Raw genomic sequence first — 21,572 nt, 5'->3', positions numbered from 1 at the left:
AATAGACTCGCCAGATATGTATAATGATATTTTCAAAAGAGATATTCTCTAAGGAAACATTTGGATTTATGTTTCGTTGTAGTATAAATGTTAATAATAAGTAGGAATTGTATTAATATTTAAGTAACACACATTACAGCCTTTGCCAAAAGGTTGGCCACGTTATTAAAGAGTGAAGATCATCATCATCCTACGCGGAAACACACAACTACACAGAAAATAAAGATTAATATCTCTTAGTGGTGAATTAGTGCAAACAAGTACTTGTATTTGTATTGTTTTATGCTTCTTTTTGCAAAATAATAATAAGAATACTAAGATTAGCAAGACATTCATTTATCTAGCTATGTAGAACGTAAAAGAAAGTATTATAAAAGGGCCAACAAAAACCAATACCAAATGGTCCATTAAAATCTGAACACACTGAAACTTAAACTTCAATAACATATAATTTATTAATTAACAATAGAACTTCAACAAAATTAAGAATTTTTTATTGTACGTAACCTAGAGGGCTCAGGTTTGTTTGATTTTGTTACTAATTATTTATGCTTTAAAAAATTGAAATATGAATTAATATCAATAAGTCAACCTTCATTAATTATTGAATTAGAAAGTGTTCAGATTTGAATGGATCACTCTGTATGGTTTGTATCTAGAGCCTTTTCTCTTATATCATTATTGAAGGCACGCCATTTTACATTTCAAAATCATCAAACGCAGTTTTCTTGAAATTCTGTTTTGTGGCAAATTTCTATTTTTCTTGTACATCACTTTTATTCTCTCATTCACACACCATCGATCAAAAATGATCAGGGATATGAATTTTGCAGAGCGCGAGGAGATTAAAACTTACATTTCTCACCAAAATATCCTCCCAAAGATTGACGCGAGTTGTCTTGTGCAAGTCCTAATTTATTCGCTCCAGTTCAGTTGAGTCTTAGGAACCGGTCCTTCGGACCGATTAAAGAAATAAAGTTGAGTAACTTCATCAAGGACCAAACTCATATGGAGGACTGAACTGGACCGGAACTGAACTAGAAGAGTCTGCAGCCTTCAGTCCGAAATGTAGATCGACACTACACTAGACGCAAGTCAAAAAATGAACATAGTCCACTTAAGACAATTTTTAACACAACAGAATTCAAATTGATAATTTTTTTTTCTCTATAAAGCATTTTCACGGACGTCCTAAATTGTATCATATTTGAATACGATGCCCTCTTGTAGGGTAATAGATAATATTTTTACTTAATAAAATCGACAAATCTCCAATTAATCTAGATGAAACTTCATCAAATGGCTAAAAATAAAAAAACGACTTAATACGTTCATTGTATACTACTTTTTACCTAGTATGTCACTGTCATAAGTACTTAAAATCAGGTGGGGGGTCCGCAGGGGAGGGCTGAAGCGGCTGTAACCTCCCAAAATTAAGGAAGTTTTCTTTTATACTATAAAATTAGATATTTTAAATTTTTTCCAAAAATGTATATTTGAAATTTAATTTAAATTTACAATTTTTTTTCCAAAAAATTAAATTTTTTGTGAACAGCTATGGATTTTTGATTTCTTTTTCAAAAATGTAATTTTTTGAGAATAGTTATGAATTTATTAAAATTAATACTTAAAATTTAATTTTTGAAATTTTTTGTGAACATCAGTGAAATAATTTTCGAAAAAAATAATTTTTTTTTGTAAATAGCTGTGGATTTAAAAAAATATATATTTTTGAAATTTTTTGTTAATAGCTGTGAATTTTTTATTTTTTTATTCTTTCCATTGTAATATTTAATTGATAGTTTACAATATGGAAAATTGATTCTATAACGATATAATAACATATTTTTAACACATTTTAGAATCAGATATATACTAAAACTGTACTACAGGACAAGTTAGGAACTTATTTTTCATGTTCCTACAAAAAAGAATCAAGAACATCTAGCCTACAGTTTGAAAAATTGTGATTTAGGCATGCGCGAGACTTATAAGGAGGAAATAGTCGATGTAGATTAACTCACATAAACCAGAAACCAATGATTATACAATAGTCCCTATATACTATATCAAATGTTAAAAATAACTTAGTTTGCGTGAATTGAGACCACCTGTCCGTTTAGACAGGTAAATAGTATTAGCCAGTCCAACACAACTATTGGCATCTCCCGGACGCCCGGATAAAGCCCTGCCCTAAAACAACGTTACCTCACTAACATACAAATGTAGCTTGTATTTTGTTGTCGGCTGTTAAACATTTCCCACAATGATAAAATAATAATTCCACAGTTAGGGACTAGAATTGACTAACTACCAACTGATATTAAGGACCCTTTTCCTGCTTCTTACAATAGATAAATATAAATGAAACTGAAGGGGGAAAAATTTGGTGCTGAGTGTCAAAATAATTACATTATAGGTCTAGAAAATTAAAAATTCCGGACCAAGTGTAAATATTAATTTTATAAGGGATATAAGAGTCACAAATTTTGACGGTCCCGTACAGTTGCGTCTTAACCTTAAAGAAGCGTCCAAATCGAATGCAAACGCCGTCTCATACAACAATCTTTACTAGATGACGTCACCATAGATATCTTTTCCTTATCAGTTGTTGTTATTATTTAATTGCTGAGTAGTGAACATCTTTTTATAAATGGATTCAATTCTGTTTAAAACCTGATTGAACATTCGTGTGTGATAAAACCTGATGATTTGAAGCAGAGTTATAATTGTAAGTCCCTTTTGGACTAGAGTAGAACTGGGGATCGACATCAGAGTAATTCTAGCAAATGTCCTTGCTTATATCATTTCTCCTTCCTTCCTTTTCACAGCTGATTGAAGCTGATCTAATGAAATCTCATGAGCATTACTCTTTCTCTCCTCCAAAACATTATTCAAATTGTCAGGGTTGTTGTATTTCTATTAACCTTGGAGTTCTACAAGAGTGTGATGGTATCATTTTTATAAGCCTAATTAAGGCTATAATTAGGCTTAAATTAAGAATAATGACAGATTATTCTTTAATTTTAAGGGTACTTACTTAACCAATTTAAATAGTAAACTGGGGTACTCAATGAAAAGGATCGACAGCTGGTACCGAACGTGGGATAGGTCCGTTTTTAAGTCTCATATTAAGGATCCATAGAACTCTTGTTTTTACATCATTTCCCAATAGACGTATATTTTGTATGTAGTTAATGAAAATAAATGATACATTTGTATTCATTATTATTAAATGGTGGAAATGTGCGTTTTTCACCCTCCAGATGAGAGGAAAGAAAACTTTCAGATATATACCCAGCCACAGCAAGAGGTCTAATTATATTAATAAATTTATATTCTTTTTTCACAGGGGAGAAGGAGGAACGAACCCCAGGGTCTATTGATGAGGAAGAAAAAAGAGAAGCAACAAAGATATTATTTACTCACAAATATATATAAAAAAAGTCAATAAAGATGAGTTAATTAAATAAATTAAAGGAAAGATGAAAAGACTCGAAGAAAGAAGCAAACAAGAAAATGTTGAAGTAAGGTATATTAGTGTTGAGACTCGGGTCAAGACCGGATCGGGCTGAAGTGATTTTTTCTAGACAGAGATCTTAGACAAAAATTAAAATCGATTTCAAATCGTGGATGGATTTTTTCCAGTCTAGCCTAATTTATGAGTAAGGAAGGGATGTATGTAAAGAAAAAACTAAGTATAGCGATTAGAAAAGAAAAAAACGTTTGATGCGTGTGATCTTTCTTCTTTTTTTATTCATTATTTAATAAAGCGGGGGTGTGTTAACATATCTCTTTAAAGCAGTGGACGAGGTATAAATTACCCCAAATGTGATAATTTAGAAAGTTTTGGGGCTAATGGGAATGGATTTTATTTCCTTGCCATAAATAAGGACTTTTACTTCCTAGTGTTAAATGAATATCTTGCTATTATTGGGCCGGCGGCGTCCGCAGGGGGATGTATGGGGCTTTGGCCAAGTCCATGAGGACCCATACAAGAGATCTGTGGCCTTTACTCCAGACTGCTCTAAGAGCTATAAAAAAGTGATTGTTATTGCCACTTTTGATAGCAACAATAAAATAAACCCACCTTCCTCGTTGGAAGACTCTTTAGAATGAGTATTTTGAGTTCTTTTTCGACCTTTTGAACCTACTACAGCCATGATGCCAACTCCCTTGACTACACCATTTGGTTGCATTTTGAGAAGAAGGCCTGAAGTGTCCGTCATCCAAACACCGAGGCCTTCAAAGCTACTGTCACCCAGCAAAAGTACGCTATGACAGAGGACATTTGTAGCGGGTGCTAGGCCTTCCGCAGCCGCCTTGAAGCCATCATTGCCGCTAAGGGCGGTTACATTAATGAGTAAGAGAGCTCAGACATACATCTATTTATAGTATTAATTTTGTGGAAGTTTAAAATTCAAAGTGCTCCAAATTTTAATGGCCCACTTGGTAAACATATTGGCAGGTCATCTTTTTGCTACTATATTTGACGTTATTGTGCTCATGTTCAGAATTTTTAAAACACAAAATCCATAGAAAATTATTGAAATTAGACCAAACCAGATCGTACTTCTATAAAGGACAGATTAGTCCGATCCACCAAAAACTATAACGTCTTCAGACCGGTACGTATAGGATTTGATTTTCAGACCGAACCCCAACACTACAGATTAATATATAAATAGAACATAAAAGAAGCATAATAAAGCCACAAAAACAAAGACATAATAATATAATCGAAACAGATCAATTTAAATGTCAGACTTATTAATATATATAACCCATCATAATATTTTTTATAAATCTAGTTAGAAGAAAAACGATTATATTATATTGTATATATATAAATTATCAAGTTAATTATCTTGATGACAAAAATAATTTAATTGAAATACATTATTACATGATAATTTTAATTACGCATTGCAAATTTAATCAGTATAACAATGTTATAATAACGCATATGAAGCAAAATAATGTGAAAATATATTCGCGTCGTTCCTTGAATTGCATGTGTTTACATGTATTGTAAGTAAGAAAAAACAAAGTACATATGTTACATAAATGATAATTATGTGTGAAATTATAAATAGATATTTTTGCCACATTTTTGCATTTCCCTTTGTTTCCTCGTTCGTGTTTATATCTAGTGATGTAAATCCTGTGAATTTTTTAGCTCGCCCATGTTTTTTTTTTTTTTTTTTTGGAACGGGCGATCTCAAGAATGAATTTTCTTTTTCTTAACTGTTGTCATTATTATTTAATTCTTGAGTAGTTTTTATATTAAAAACTCGATTGAACATTCGTGTGAGCTTATAAAAGGCGGAGGAGTACACTTGAGGATTTTTTGAGGAGTTACATTTGTAATTCCTTGTTGGACTCAGAGTAGAATTGAAGGTCGACATCAGATATATTCTTGATAAGCTCCTTGTTTATTTCCTTCTCTCCTTTGTAACAGCTGATTGTACCTGATCTAATGAAACGTCATTGCAGTATTCTTTCTCTTCTCCAAAAGATTCTTCAAATTGTCATGCTGATTTTTGGTTATTTTTTAAAAACATTCTTTACACTTTTCATCCCTATTTATATTTATATCTATTAATAATGTGTTGATCAAAAAAAATTCATTTGAATGAACTACTCTTCTCTCAGAGTCCTTAAAATGAACGATTCCTTCATTGCATACCCGTTGAGAGACTGGAGGGTGAATTTCACGTCCTCTAAATATTATGAATGGATCCAAATGGGAACACCCTTAACTAATCGGGATTTGAAAGTTTTTCGCCACTTCTAGCCTCTATTCAGATAATTTTATGGAAAGGAAGGCCTACTTATCATTCAGATTCAACAATTCATATAATTCACGAAAATAGGACTAAAATGCCTTTTGTTATTATGTTTGGGAATCCGTTTCTATTAGAGAAGACTGTTCTCCATCATAAAATTTTAAGTTATCATGACTTAAGACTGGAATCTATCTTTTGGGGTGGGAGATTCCGTCTTCCTCTTGAGAGGTCTCTTAAGTATTTTACTCCTTCAAAACCATGGTTTTTAAAAACGAGATTTTGCCAAAACTCATGGGGGGGAAGTGAAGTCTGTGTCAGATAAATATATGGTACAACTCGATCTTCCTCCTTCATGAGAACGAAGAATTCTCCGATCAATTCCTGGAATTTCAGACGGGACCAAATTTACGGCACAATTTTAAATTTCCACTGACATTATCAAATTTTATTATCCATGCAAAGACTGCGGTTTTATGTTCAACTCTACCCTACACACTTTTGCTGATTGCCCAGTGTTGAGAGTAGTCAAATATTTTAACCAATTCAACGTTTGTGTGTCGGAAGATATTATTTCTAACTTAATAAAGGCAAATATATTATTTGGAGCTTATAAGAGAAATAAAAATACTTCTCCTGTTCACAAAGCCGTGGAGTTTGCTCTATTAAATATTAAATCATTGATTGCTAAAAAGTTAACTATTGACTCTCCATTACATGTGGAAGAATTAAGAGCTATAATGATAAGCGCAGCTACTCGATATTCAACCCTTTCTATCAAAATCCCTCTATCATCATCTTCGTCGTGGGGATGGCCTGGAAATATCCTCAAATTTGTTCCTTCGAGGTACGAGCAATATTTTAATCTCATCAAGTCAATAATAAGAAGGCATCGTCGTTTTTTATTAACTTTAGCTGATGTTTAAACATTTTTTGAATATTATATCAGGTATTTTTTACTTCAGGACATTAAATATTAACTATAATGTTCATTTATGCTTGTTGTAAACCTAATTGTCCTGTTACTTTTTATCTTTATGTGTATTTATTATTTACACTGTTTGTATTGTATAATATAAATAAATTATTTTAACAATAAATAAAAAATATAAACTTGGGATTTTCTCCTATTCTTGATTTTTGTTTAAGATTGTTTTTATGTTAACGCACCACATTTATATTCTGCAAAAATAATAAAATGATTTGCACATATATAGTATATTAATAAATACTTTACAAACAATACTACGAATGATTTGTCTACCAAAACAAAGACATATATAAATATAATCCATGTTTTTGCAAAAAAATATAATATGTAAATATAACTCTTACATCGATTCCTTAATTATATCACCTTTTAAAAATACCTACATACATACGTGGTGAGTCAACAGAAAAACAATCTAGAACAGTAAAATAAGAAATTATTAAAATCATAAATGAGTCAATCATAGGCTTTGAAGTCAAAATTCTGGATTGATTTGACATACCCACGAATATTAACTATAGTTTAAAGCCTTTATTTGATTAACGATACTTAATTTGGCCTCGATATGCCCCTATTCAAATAATATAAATACATTTTTGCTATTACTTTAAGTGCAATATGCAGGTCCTCAAAAATGATTCATCAAAATAATGAGTTGATAGAAATAATAATTATAATTTGTCAAAGAATAAAAATGTAATGGAGACTCTAGAAAAATCATTTCTAGCTCGCTTTTGTGTTGACGGACCACAAAGTAGGTAAGTGACAGACAAAAGTTATATTTTGTTTTACATACATGATCTTAATCTATTTGATTAATTAATTAATTATACGTTACTTCCTAAATAAGCAAAGTGTATCAAGACACGGATTAATAACTTCTATACTTCACTCTCTTCCCTATTATATTCTATAGGTGCGTTATAATGTGAAGTCACCATTGTCTAAGTCGGCCATTTTGGAAGAGGCATAAACAATCAAGTTTTATAAAAAAAACAACCCTTTTTTCATCAATATTAAGGAAAATAGTGAACTATTGGATGTCAAAATAGGACCTAAGATTCAAATTACTCCGGAGCATATTTTTCTTGTGATATTTACTTTGCATTGAGCTTGGATTTTTCATATTTCACCATGTTCTATGCCATAATTATCGTTTAAAATGTTATAGAGTTTTGCTGGGATATTAGCACCGTACATCTACAAACAAGGCGTGCCAGAAGTTAAATAGCAACATTGAGTAGTTGGTAATTAAATCAGGCATTTTAAGAAGAAGAAATTACAACATGTAACTTGCAAATTTTCGTGTAGAGTTTACCATTATGACCATACGTTTAAGTTTCTCTATCAATCAAGATATAGAGCATTTTCGCATGACGTCAGCACTGTTGATGTCAGTCATTTTGAGGGCCTAAACAACCCAGTTTCATAAGAATATAAACCCTTCTTTCATGAATATTAATAAAAATAAAAACATATTTAAACAATTACTCTTTATCAGTAAAATATCCCTCTAATTGCCTAGTTTTATTACATATCTGACCCTTAAATGCATTCAAAATAGTTTATAGCATCTTTATACTATCTTATTTCCGCCTTGTAGATAAAAATTAACAATTGTATCTGGAAATAATAAGATATTTTTCTCTAGTTTGCCTACTTTTCTCGTCCTTAATATATCTAAAATAACAATAATGGTACAAATTTAGACATTTCATAGGGATTTGTAGTACATAACAAATGGGTTTCACATATAGACTACACTATATATATATATTTTAATTCAGCTAATTTTCAGTTTGTTCCGACCTTCAAAAGACAGCTGCCAAAGTTTCATGGCAATTTGTTCTTTAGTTTGTGAGTTATTGTGCTAAGTGTGAGACTATTTTTGTTATTTTCAAAATATTGGATCAAAAATAAATTCGTGTTTTAATTTTATACGTCTTTTTGATAGGGAAACCCTCCATTCAAGCTGACGTAAAAAAGGGAAACTTCCTTTCATAAAGTGAATAAAAAAAACTAATTTCAACGGGAAAAAAAAGAAGTGTTTGCTTGTTAAGCCTGAGACTTTTCAGCACATGTGCTATTATGTTATATTATTGAATAATTAAATTCGGAATTTCTCTTGAATTTACCGTAGGAGTAAAACCTCAATAAATCCGTGATCCTGGAATATTGGAAGAGAACCCCTAGTACAAATTACTACAAGAATAATAAATAAGTACGCAACGTAGACCAATGGAAAGGCCTAAATTTTTGAGAATATCATACACGGTCATTCATGTAAATCCGGACTATCTTTAGAATGCAATTTTAGACGTCGGTGAAAACGCTCTATTAGTCAAACAATCAAATAAGTTATTTGTGAACTTAGCAAAATGAACAATTAACTACCTACATCATCGACGGAAGTAACCAAGGTCAAACTTGCCAAATATTATTTTAACCATGGATTTTAGGAAGAAGAACATAAGTCATGACTACGTAGGATTATTGAATATAGACACAAAGTTCCCTTCACAACACACTTTGGTTTTCCTAAAAACAAATACGCCATTTAAAACGTTGTCCTGGTTAAAGTGGTGGCGCCTACCACCTATTCTGATGATGACGAAAGAATATTATGAGTATGACTCATGCCTCATGCATGAGAAGGAACCTGTGTGAGTGTGTTGTTACACACGAACCAACGAATGAAGAAAAATAATAATATTTTTTCACATATATACATACATGTTATAAACCGTTGGAATTATTTTTAAAACCATACGATAATCATAAAAGAAAGAATTCTTTTTTGTTGCTGTTTGTTGAAGAAAAAGGTAGAAATAAGATATTTTTATAACTCACCGTATGTCCTCTCTTACAATATGAATAATAGGGTGGTTTGTTTTTCAACTTTTTTTGAATTACGATATCGAATAACTTGGGACAAGTTGGGCTTTTGGTAAGGAAATAACCTATCCAAATTTTCACTTTCCTAATATGTCATATTTAGATAGCACATCTAGTTCAAAGTTTGAATGGATACTTTTTTCTCTGAATTAGATAATTTAAAAAAAAACAAAAAACTTTTTAATACTTTTTATAGGTTAGAAAAAATGTACATCAAAACTATTTTAGGCAAACTAACTAAAAATGTATACTACAATATTTCTTATCATCATTCCTTCTTCATCTAATTGTAAAGGGAAAAAATTATTCGTCAAACTGAAGCTCCAGCTCTCAGCAACTGTGACAGGATATGACTCCAGTAACGGTTTTATAAGTACTAATTTGTTTTTCCCATAGTCCAAGAAGGAGTTAACGTCCTGTATTCGATTGGCAACAAAAGTAAAAATTGAAAATACTCACGTATACGGGATTATGAATAAGTACTTAATTCTAATCTGAATTTAGTCAAATGAACTCGCAGATGGTAGACCTCAATGAACAACTTATTCAATATATATACAAGAACAATATTTGTACACTTAGCCGCCATTGACGGTAATGAAAGCTACCAAGTGGGACCAGAAATGTGAGATGTTGCTGTGGCTCATCTCATTCAGTGAGGACTTGGGGTTGGGAATGTTATTGTGGACTCAGGTGGCTTCAGACTCCACTTGCCACCATACATTGTTGTCCAGAAGGGCGAGGTCCGGCCACTGAAGTGGCCAGAAGTTAAAATTAAATAAAGAACAATCCAACAGCGCTTCAAAAAGAATTGTTCATACCTTTGAATCGAGAATAGCCTCTCCTCAAAATCTTTTTGACTTCTTTTCCAGCAGCTTTGACCACTTTTGACACGGTAAACCGGATTAAAGACATATTTTTATTGAATTCTGTAATGGGGATGAACGGGTTGGCCTCAAATACTGTTTCACAGCTTCGGGGTTGGCTTGAATGGTTCCTTACTAATAGGACGAGCCTTTGATGCGGGAAACATCTTTTATATACTTGCAAATACGGTAGATAGTGTAGCAGTTGACCCAAGCGTGCGTTACAATTTCTTGGGTGTCATCAATCTCCCACCTTTTGTGTCCATCTTTGTACTGGTAATAAGATATATTTATTTGCAATATTTTATTTGAAAGGTAATAACAACAGCTTTTCGTTTATGTGCCCAAATTTAGGATATAATTTCTCTAAACCTCTCCAAAATACAATGAAAGAAGTGGTGTAATACTACCCAGTATTTACATAAAATGATCCCAAAAAGAACTCTTTGTGTTACGGTATAAAATTTGGACATGTTAAGTGGCAGTGACGTCATAGTCATTTTATTTTTTTTGGTTAAATCAAATAGTACTATGAGACCGGTTCAGACCCAATGTGTTCGGTTTTCAAATATTATATTGGTCTTAAATAAGTCTAGGGCTTCCAGACTTAAATCCAACATAATTCATCAGTAGTGTTGTGTCAGTCCTTATTTATTTGGTCCAGGTCAGTCCCTCGGGCTGTCAGTACAACTAGAACTGATAAAAAGAAGAAGAAGTTGAGTGAAATCATCAAGAACTGAACTTTATATATTTTAGGACTGAATGGGACCTACACAACACTATTAATCACATTCATACTCAATTATTTGACCAGTAATCTTAATGAACCTATTATTATAAAAATGGAAGCCATCATTGCTTTTTGACTTGCATAAATGATTCATACATTTAATTACTTATTTCCCATACACAGAGAAGTAAACAACTGTAAATTCTAGTATTTTCTAATTTCTAATATGATATATTTATATAGAATTGCAATTTTCATGAGAAAAGTCTTAAGATATTACTATCAAGAATCTAACACTGGGTAGACGGCATCTAGCATACAATGCAGCAATTTAAGAACTTTTACATAATATAAGTAGGGATGGGCAACACGTGTACAAAAATGACGGTTGTAAGATTAGAAAAGGAAATACGGTTGGTGTTATTTTTCCTTTTTGTATTTTTTAATTGGTTGTCGAGATGTTAACATTTCTTTTCTGTAAGAAGAATTATCGCTGACCTTTGTTGTATTTAAAAAAAACAAAAACATTCTTTAAGCAGCTCTCATTACTATTTGCCAATGAGTGAACTTCATTTTCTATTACATTCAAAACCGGATTGTACATTTGTATGCCTCATAAAAGACATAGAGAGTATTCTTGAGGTTTTGTTGGACTCAGAGTAGAATTGAGGATCGTCATTGGAGTAATTCTTTGTTTATTTCTTTCTCCTCCATTGTCAGAGTTGATTGTAGCTGATGTAATGAAACGTCATGACAGCCATGCTGCACTCCTCGTAAACATTCTTCAAATAGTCAGGGTTAGTGCTGAATAAATAAGTACTGAACAACGCTAGTGAGGGTCGTCACCATGTTGATTTTGGATTTCTTTTCTTTTTTTAATATGCCTTAAATCCTACTGATTAGCATCACTCCTAATAACCTTAACGGCAATGATGGACATGTTAAAAAAAAAGAAACCGAAAATCAACATGGTAACCCTAACAATTTGAAGAATGTTATGGAGTAGATAAAGAACAATGCTCATGACGTTTCATTACATCAGCTAAAATCAGATGTGACAAGAGAGGAAGGATATAAACAAGGACATTTGCTAGAATTACTCCGATTTCGATACCCAATTGTACTCTGAGTTCAACAATGACATACAACTATAACTCCACAACAAATCCTCAGTGTGCCGCTACGTCTTTTATGAGCACATACGAACGTTCAAAACAGGTTTTGTAAATAATTGAATCTATTTATGAAAGGATGTTCACTACTCAGGAATTAAATAATAATGACAACTCCTAAAGAAAAGAAAATTCCTTCTTTATACTACAAATTACAAATTAACAGGCCAGCTTAAAAAACAACTGGATTTACATGTATGCTCATATCCTTGAGGGGATTGATCTGGCCTGTTTCCTTTAACTCCTCGAGATGCAATTTGACCTTTTTGAAAGAGCCATTCTTCCTCTCCAACGTTTCAGAGTTGCTGACGGTTGTTCTGGAGGGGCCTACTTGCTTGGAGTTCGCGAAAGGAAGCTCAAGTTGATTTTATTTTGTAATTAATTGTTTATGCTTCTAATCACTAAACCTTAATTAATTATCGGCGAAACAAGTGTTCAGATTTCAATGGACCACTCGGTGTATGATATATCTATATACAGAAATGGATTTGTGTTTATTTCCTTCCTCTCACGGCTGATTGCAGCTGATCTACTAAAACATCATGACAGTTTAGCTGTATTAATTTGCTGATAGAAATTCCACATATGTAGACTGAAAATACATTTTTTATATGTATTGTACATATAAAAAGGAAGTCCTAATTTAGATTTCTACGCTTTTTATTTTTGTTTTCTTTATTTTTATGCAAGTGATAAAAATAATTTTTGCAAATTTTCATGAGAGATAAAAGAAATGATTATAATTATAAAATTAGAGAAATTTTTTATATAAGGAGATCCTAAGTGAAATCATCATGAGCTATAAAAAACTATATACATACGTACATTGTAAATAATATATGTACACCTCTGATCAAAAAGACACCGTTATTTCCTCATTTGGAATTCAATTATCAAATTTACTCTACTAGTATGTTGTTACGCATGTCTTCCACAACAGTTTGAGTTAATTTTGAGACAAGCATTATCGCCTCTTGGAGATTTTGCCACATGACATATTCGGCGCCTTTATACAGGATTGGCCAGTAAAATTTGGACTTTTAATTTCTGCTGATTTTCTCATTAATATAAAATATTGAGAGATTATTTTATGGCATTCTGATTCAAGCATCCTTTCTACATAAAAAAAACTAAAATAAACATATCGTCATCATGGGTGAGCAAGAAGCCAAAAGGTAGCGCATCTTAGATCTCTTAGATGCTGAAGTTGAGGTAGCAATGATTATGGACATTGTGAAGTACATTAAGAGCCTCGTTTTCAAGGTGGACAAGATGAAGAATGATGGAGAAGATCTCTCTCGGAAAGCAGGAAATTAAAGTACAATTTAAAGAGGTATACAAAATTCCTGTCCAGCTTGGAGAAGAACATCAAGAAGGATTCCACCAAATTGATGATTCGCCTCGTCAGCGACTTCTCAGCTACTAGGACTATTAGGAGGACCCTGAAGAGCGACTTGGGATTGCCTTCATACACGAAGACTCCACACCAACAAAGGTCATAAAGTCCAAGAGGCAGATTTGAACGTGCTAGAATTTGCTGTGTGCGGCACTTTGAAGAGAAACTCCACATCCAAATGTTGTCTCACGGGAGCCCGCCTGGTGGCAGCGGTGGAAAACTTGTCTGATGAGTTTGTCATCAACTCCTGTAAGGCCTTTCTACAATCTGTAAAGCCAGTGATTGATGCTTAAGGTGAGCATATGGAGTGATACAGTTTGATAAGGCCTTGTTCACAAGTTTTGTAAAAAATCATTTTTTATATGTTATTACTGAAAATAAGACAATATTGAAGTATTTCTAAAGCAACCTCTCAGTCCACGTTTTTCTACCCGACCCTGTATGTTTTTATATAATAGGTTCGTACTTTACCATTCCTTTCTTTCTATCTATTTCATACATTTCTTCAAGCATAAAATATGACCGTGACCATGAGTAAGGTGCCACTAATCAATTAGTCCTTTCAAAATAGACTCCTTTGTATTTATAAACACTATTCCTTCTTTTCCTTATTTTTCCTATAAATAGGTTTATTTTATAAATATACTAGCAGAGGATGCCCACATTGCAGGCTGAATAGAGGGGAATAGAAACAAAGAAAGGAGGTAGAAGAAAAGAGACACAGAGAGAGAGATGTAAAAAATACAAAGGAAGAATAGAAGAGGGAAAATACAGAGATAATGAGATATATATAGAAAGCTAAAAGGTAAGGAGATTTTTTTTGGTCAAAAATAGACTCTTAATTACCTCAGAGGCACAAAAAAATATTATAATATCATGGATGGTTATTTTATGCGTCTACTTGCTCAATTTCAGGTTAATCTGTTGAGACCATTTTGGATTCTATGCGTGATAAAAAAAAAGAAAAAAAACTTAGTAAATACTCTTATATATAAAATATGATTTTTTTAGGGGGGCTTGAGAAACTTTTAAAAGGGTTAGCAACGCCATTGGCTGAGATGAAAGAGTAGATACTATGAGTAAATTTTGAACCTATAATACAAAACGTAAAAAGGCGGCGAATATGTCATGTGGCAAAATCTCCAAGAAGCGATAATGTATATCGCAAAATTAAAGGCGGGGAAAATGTATATGGTAAAATTACCTAACCCAGTTCAAAACGTATGTGTACAATGCATCTGGCATTGTTAGTTTGTTTTTAACAGATAATTAGTTAGACGTCTCTTGTGTGTGCTCCTTAATTTTCAAATATTGAAAAAAATGGAAAGAAAGAATCAATTTAGAGGAAAATTCCTGTTAAACTTTTGAAAGATTATGTACTCTTTTAAAGTAGTTATTATAAACAAATGCAAAGTTTTGAATAATAAACCATTTTTTGGTACTCAAAGTTGATATTTTAAATAAAAATAAAATAGACCAATCTCTGATAAATCTTGCTTCAATTTCATCAAAATGCCTTTAAAAATAAAAAAGACTGAACAATTCAATTGAACACAACTTGATGTCAAATTCATAAAGACTGGTATTTGAATTAAATCAAAGTAATGTTTACTGAAAATCCTATGAAGTGTGTAAATTTGTACATTTTTTTGTTCAATTAGGGACAACAAATTGGGGATCCTTAGATAGAAATATCTTGTTAACTCTGCTAACAAAGTTGAAGAGAGGTTTTGTTTTTGTCTCTGTTTGTTTATTTCTAAGTCACCAGGATTACGGCAAAAGTTAAGGATTTAATTTTGATCAAACTTGATACTAAGATTATATAGTGTCAAACTAGTTAAAAAAAATGCATAGTCGATCATAACTTTGGAACAAATTGAGAAACATAACTCAATTTGATTTTAGGTGGAGGTTTCACAGTTTACTGAGTGTTCATTCCATTTTTTTCCATTGTAATGGTTTATTTTTATTTACAGCATGGAAATAAGATTGTACAACGATCTAATAAAAAATTTTTAATAAATTTTAGAGTTAGATATATAATAAATAAAACTAAGCAACTTTTAATAGAAAGTAAGGTTTAATTTCATTTATTCGTTAAGCCCATTTTGACATCCAATAATTGCCTATTTTCCTTCATATGATGAATAAAAAAAGAGGTTTGATTGTTATATAACCCTCTCCGACCGATATCAACAATGCTGACATAACGTGAAAACGCTCTGTAGTCAGTAGCCAATCTATAAAATATAACCTTTGATGGTCAGTGATGGATTCAGGTTATTGGTGATTCGGGTGTTTCTCCTAGGATAAAACTTTGAAAAATACAGCTGAGTAAAGTGCAATTTTAACGCAATATGCAAGAAAATATATATTATACAAATAAATGTATATCAATAATGAAATAATAATAAAAAAAAAAACTTTCAAAGAAAATTACAACCTACTTATTAATAATGAATGGGCTGTTGAACTCTGGTTTATTGGGTATAAAGCATACACATGATACTATAATTTTATTATTAAGTTTGCCTGGTATGGATGTTTTGAGTTCAAATTAGTGATGTGTCGTTCGCGAACGTAACGGCTCTTTGAAGGCTCTGAGCGTCCACAGGAGGGGGGTAAGGAATTTTGGCTTTTTATTAGAAAAAAATATAGTGAGGATGACAAAGTTTGAAGCAAAAATAGTAGGAAATTGTTTATTTTTAGGGGTTTCTATTCTAAAAAAAAAGAAGATCATTCCGGCAAATTATGCAGTAGAGTATTATTTTCGAAAATATATTACTGTGGTAGGTGGCGTCCGCAGGATTTAATTTAAAAAAAAAAAAATAGAAAAACAAATTGCAAATATTAAACTTTTTGCGAAAATGTTTCAAATATAAAAAATTTTGAAAAATAAAAAATAAAAATCATATTTTAAATATTAAATTAAAAAAAAAAGTCAGATATTGAACTTTTTGGATTTTTTTTTCAAAAACTCATTGCTATTCACAGAAAATTAAATTTTGAAAAATTATTTTTGGGATATTTTGATATTGGAGGGAGGGGCTACATCCCCTCTAGCCCACTCCCTGCACTCGCCTCTGTAATTGTAATATATCAATTAAAGCAACAAAAATATCTTACAAGGTAGTTATTTTTAGTGAGCCGAGACGAAAAAGCCGGAATTCCTAGTTCAGATACTCTCTGGTCATGTACCTTAACTAAGAGTTTGCAGGTCTGACGTTATTTTGCTGGCTGCCTTGAACTTAATAATCATGGGAATTTGCAAAAATTTAAAGTATTCTATTTTTAAAACTTTATTGAACTTTGAAAAATAGCAACTGATTTTATAACATTTTCATTGTAGTAGGGATGGTATACAATTCCCACACTAGAATCAGTTGGGAATCTCCAGGAACACTGTAAATGTCAGCAAGTTCGAAACGTTGGAAAGGAAGAAGGGCTCTGTCAAAAATGCCAAACTGGATCTTTAGGAGTGAAAGAAAACAGCCCAGCCAATCACAGGTAGGTTTATAAGGCCTATGCAACATATCTCTGAGTTTCACACCAGACTGTCGACAGGGCTATCAAAAAAAGTTGGTGGAAAGGGCCTTGTGAGGGTGGAGAGGCCACTTTTGACATCAGTAATGAAAGAAACCCATCTCTTCTGTTGCCAGACTCTTATGAATGCGTCGTTTGAACTCTTTTTCGATACTTTTGGCCCCCTTTCAGCCCTGATGCCAATCCCCTTGACTACACCTTTTGGTTGCATATCAAGGGGAAGGCCCACGGTATCCGTGGTCAAACACTGAGACCCTCAAAGTCACTGTCAGCCAATACTGGGACGCCATAACAGAGGACTACATCTGCACCACCTAGAAGCCATCATTTCAGCTAAGGGTGGCTACATTAATGATTAAAAGAGCTCAAGCACACATTTATTTATAATATTAAATTTCTTGAAATTCTATAGCCAGTTAATAAATTATATCTTGATGAAGTTTTAAATTCAAAATGTTCATATTTTAATGGAGCTCTCGGTAAATGACAGATTCTTGTACAAAAAATGATTATATATTTAAGATATTGGAATGGTTTCCTGATTGTTTGTTCTAAAATGGATCACTATATTTGAAAGGTTGGGAACCACTTGTCAATAGTAAAGATATTCAGAGCACACCAATAGACGTTTAACCTTTTTATATGTCAAGAACAAACTAAGATTGTGAACATGTGTACTAACGTTATACAAAAATAAATTAGAAAACCGAATGAAAATTAAATTCGAAGTTAGAAAATAACAATTTATTTTGTATAAGACCTCGTCTTTCTGAGGTGAAATATAATATGTAATAATATTCAAACTTATATGGGATATTTATGATTAAGGAAGTAGTCATGGAGTAGAGGGAAGAAGTGGAGTGGAGTGATCGATACGATGATGATTCCTAAAAATATGATTGCTTGGAATGAATATTACCAATAAATATAACAATACTTAATAGTATTAATAATAGCATGTGTATTCACGGATTCATTTTCTCTCAATCGATTGGATTCACCTTTCTCAAGAGTCATGCTTCAAGTATAAAAATAAAATGTTTAATAATAAAAAAATACGAACATATAATAATATTATAGAGCCCATTTGGATCAATAGGCGTGATAAAAGTCAAATTAAAAATGCATCTCGAGTCGAGATATTTTTTTATTTTATGGAATATCCACATGCATAATCCTAATGTTAACAATAAAGTGCGTTTATGATGAGTTATAAAGATGTACGGGTTAGATTCCAGCATTTTTAATATAATATGTTATATGGGGCAGACCTATGTCTACATCAATATATTCATCAACTCAATTTTTAGAAAGTTCATCAAGCAATCAAAATTGGTACGATTACTATGTACTAAACATTTATTATGTTTCAACGCACGACACAAACTATGTATTAGTGATGTGACGATTCATCGGAATAGGTTTTTTTTCTCCTGGAATCGGCATCGGGAAAATAATGCTTAATTTGCGATTGTCATTCTTATTTATTACTGGTTTTTAAGTGTTTATTACTTTTCTATATATATATATATATAAATAGCCCCTCTCAAATTATGAAATTTCGGCTTTTAAAAAAGAAAAATCAATTTTTCAAATTTTATTACAAAAATTCATTATATCTTTTTGAATTTTTTCTCTAAAAATTTAATATTTCAATTTTTTTCTTCAATAAAACTATATCCCAAATTAAATTTTTCAAATTTTTTTGTGGACAGCTGGGGATTTTTGAATATTTTTCCAAAATAAGTAATTTTTTCAAAATTAAAAAAATGTATATCTGTATTTTTTCTTATCAAAAAATTCAATATTTGACATATAATTTTTGAAATTTTTTTCAAAAGTAATTAATTTTTAAATTAAAAAAAACTCCAAAAACCAAGTCCCACAAAATATAACCATGTGGACGTTCCTGATAGCAGAATTGTATTTTTTAACTAATTTTTATGATATATTAAAAAATGAGAATCGGCATGTGTAATTTTTACTAGAATCGCATTGGAATATTTTTTGGAATCATTCCATCACCAGGTTTGTATGACATAAAATACTTAAAACACTTAACTAAACATGGATGAAAATAGGTATGTAATATTGTAGGGATTCGTTCGGAAAACTGATATGATTTTTAGTGCACCAAACAGATTTCACCCTGTAAAGAAGTTCGATCTGAACCAGTCTCAAAGATAAATTCGGTTTAGGTCACTGCGTTACCTTGCTAACACAAAAATAGTCTGCTAATCATGCGTTGAACTTTCATTCATTTAATTAAAATGTTAAGTTGTAAGCAATTTCCAACTATTGAATAATAGTTATATAGATGGGAAGAACTGATTTTGGTTCTTTTTTCCCAGGTTTCTTTTCGAGTTAAAGGTTGTTATATACAATAAAGTTAACAAGATCAGATCGGTCCAAAAGAAAAAAATCGGTTTATATTGATCTCATTTCAAATTTGGTACAGACAGATTCCATAGATGAATTGTTGAAGACGTTGATCACGTAAGGTACAAAGTTGTAAAATACGTTAAAATGACGTCTTATCGAGAGTTGAGGGCCAAATTTGCGAAAATCAAAAAATATACATATTAGTACCATTACGATTGATGTAAATCACGTGCATTTTTTAGCTAGCCAGCTTTATTGGAATTTGTAATCTAAAGAATGAATTTTCTTTTCCTCAGCTGTTGACATTATTATTGAACTCTTGAGTAGTGTACTTCTTTTCCTACAACATTCAATTATATTCAAAACCTGATTGAACATTCGTGAGTGTCCTTAAAAGACGGAAAGTAACCTTGAGGATTTGATGCGGAGTTATAATTCTAAGTGCTTATTAAACTCAAAATAGAATTGAGGATCGGAGTAATTCTTGCCAATGGCCTTGTTTATTTCCCTCTCCCTCTCCTCCCTCGTCATAGCTGATTTTAGCTAACCAAAATGAAACGTCATGACAGCGAAGCTGCTCTCCTCCAAAACATTCTTCGAATTGTCTGTGGTAACATGTTGATTTTCGTTTTTTTTTTTTTTCATAACCAAAATACGCACGATTTTCATCACTAGTCATTCTCTATATGTTATCCTAAAAATCTAATATTTAACGTTAATACTTCATAACAGAGACATTCGGATTGTCGAAATCAATTTTCTAGGCCCATTTTATTGTACAAAAATGGAAAACACTATTAGTCATCATGAAAAAATGGAGTCTTCAAACTTTATTTTGTAAAATAAATATTAGAGCTACGACAGTTAGGCTCTCAACCCTTGATATTAAATTATTACATAAATATTATTTGAACAACTCTTAAATACGGGTATAGGCGAAAATCAGTCCACTATTTGAAAACGACAATGATAATGCTCTGGACCAAAAAACAACATACGACCAAACCAGAAAAAAATGGGTTTGCACAATGGTCTCAACATTTACTGGACACACAGCTATATATTATACATTAGTAACAAAGTCATCTGGCCCAGAAAGTGACATTTCTTAGTAAAAATAACAATGAGAAGACTAGAAGAGACACTTACCCGTGACAACGATCCAATTGAAGGGATAGATGTAGCAAAGGAATCACTCACAAATTGGAATAATATTGAAACTTTTCAAAAGGCTGTTGAATGAAACGAAGTAGAGAGTATGGATTTATACAACTAATTATGTTCAGTGTCACGGAGTTTATTACGTCAATTATCAATATAATACGAATGCATAAACTAATAGGAACACAGAGAGGGAATGAGCTGCTGGGGCAATGATTTGTAGAATATTTTAGAGGAGGAAGGAGAGCAGCAAATAGAAGAAGGAAGAGGAGCGCGCCTTTTCATGAGTGACTCAGGAAGGAAACGAGGAATGGGGGGATACTTAGGGATCATCATATCGTTGCTCCTGCCATGAACTAGAGGGGAGAGAATTACTGAAGAGAGAAAAGGGTTCTTTCCTAGTTAAAAAAATATTTCACCAATATCTCAATCTGATAAATAATATGATACTCCTCTTAGTGATGAATAGAGATGGGATTTGTGTAAAAATGCAAGGAGAAGTCGGGGCCGAGACATATGGTATTACTGAATTAAGACCATTGTTAATTTTAGCTGCATATTAAATAATTTTGGGAGGAGAAAATGTATAAATGTTATAAAGAGGAGAACCTTCTACATTTAAAATAGCATTTGGTCTGAGAAAATATTCA

The 21,572-nt window shown here is 31.9% G+C and overlaps 1 protein-coding gene across 5 annotated transcripts in view; it reads right to left on the bottom strand.

Annotated features, from left to right (window-relative positions):
- Positions 1–21,227, bottom strand: part of LOC121114266 (uncharacterized) — a 53,588-nt gene extending 32,361 nt beyond the window's left edge. For 2 of the 5 annotated variants that reach the window (XM_071886968.1, XM_040708180.2), the window contains exon 1: positions 20,911–21,227. The gene's annotated coding sequence lies outside the window, so the exon portion shown is untranslated. The remainder of the gene's footprint in view (positions 1–20,910) is intronic. The other 3 variants (XM_071886966.1, XM_071886969.1, XM_071886967.1) reach the window with 3 other exon arrangements.
- Between the last annotated feature and the right edge of the window lie 345 nt (positions 21,228–21,572).

Source organism: Lepeophtheirus salmonis, chromosome 3 (assembly GCF_016086655.4).
Source record: "Lepeophtheirus salmonis chromosome 3, UVic_Lsal_1.4, whole genome shotgun sequence".
NCBI classification, from domain to species: Eukaryota; Metazoa; Arthropoda; class Copepoda; order Siphonostomatoida; family Caligidae; genus Lepeophtheirus; species Lepeophtheirus salmonis.
This window is presented reverse-complemented; position numbering and strand designations above follow the sequence as displayed.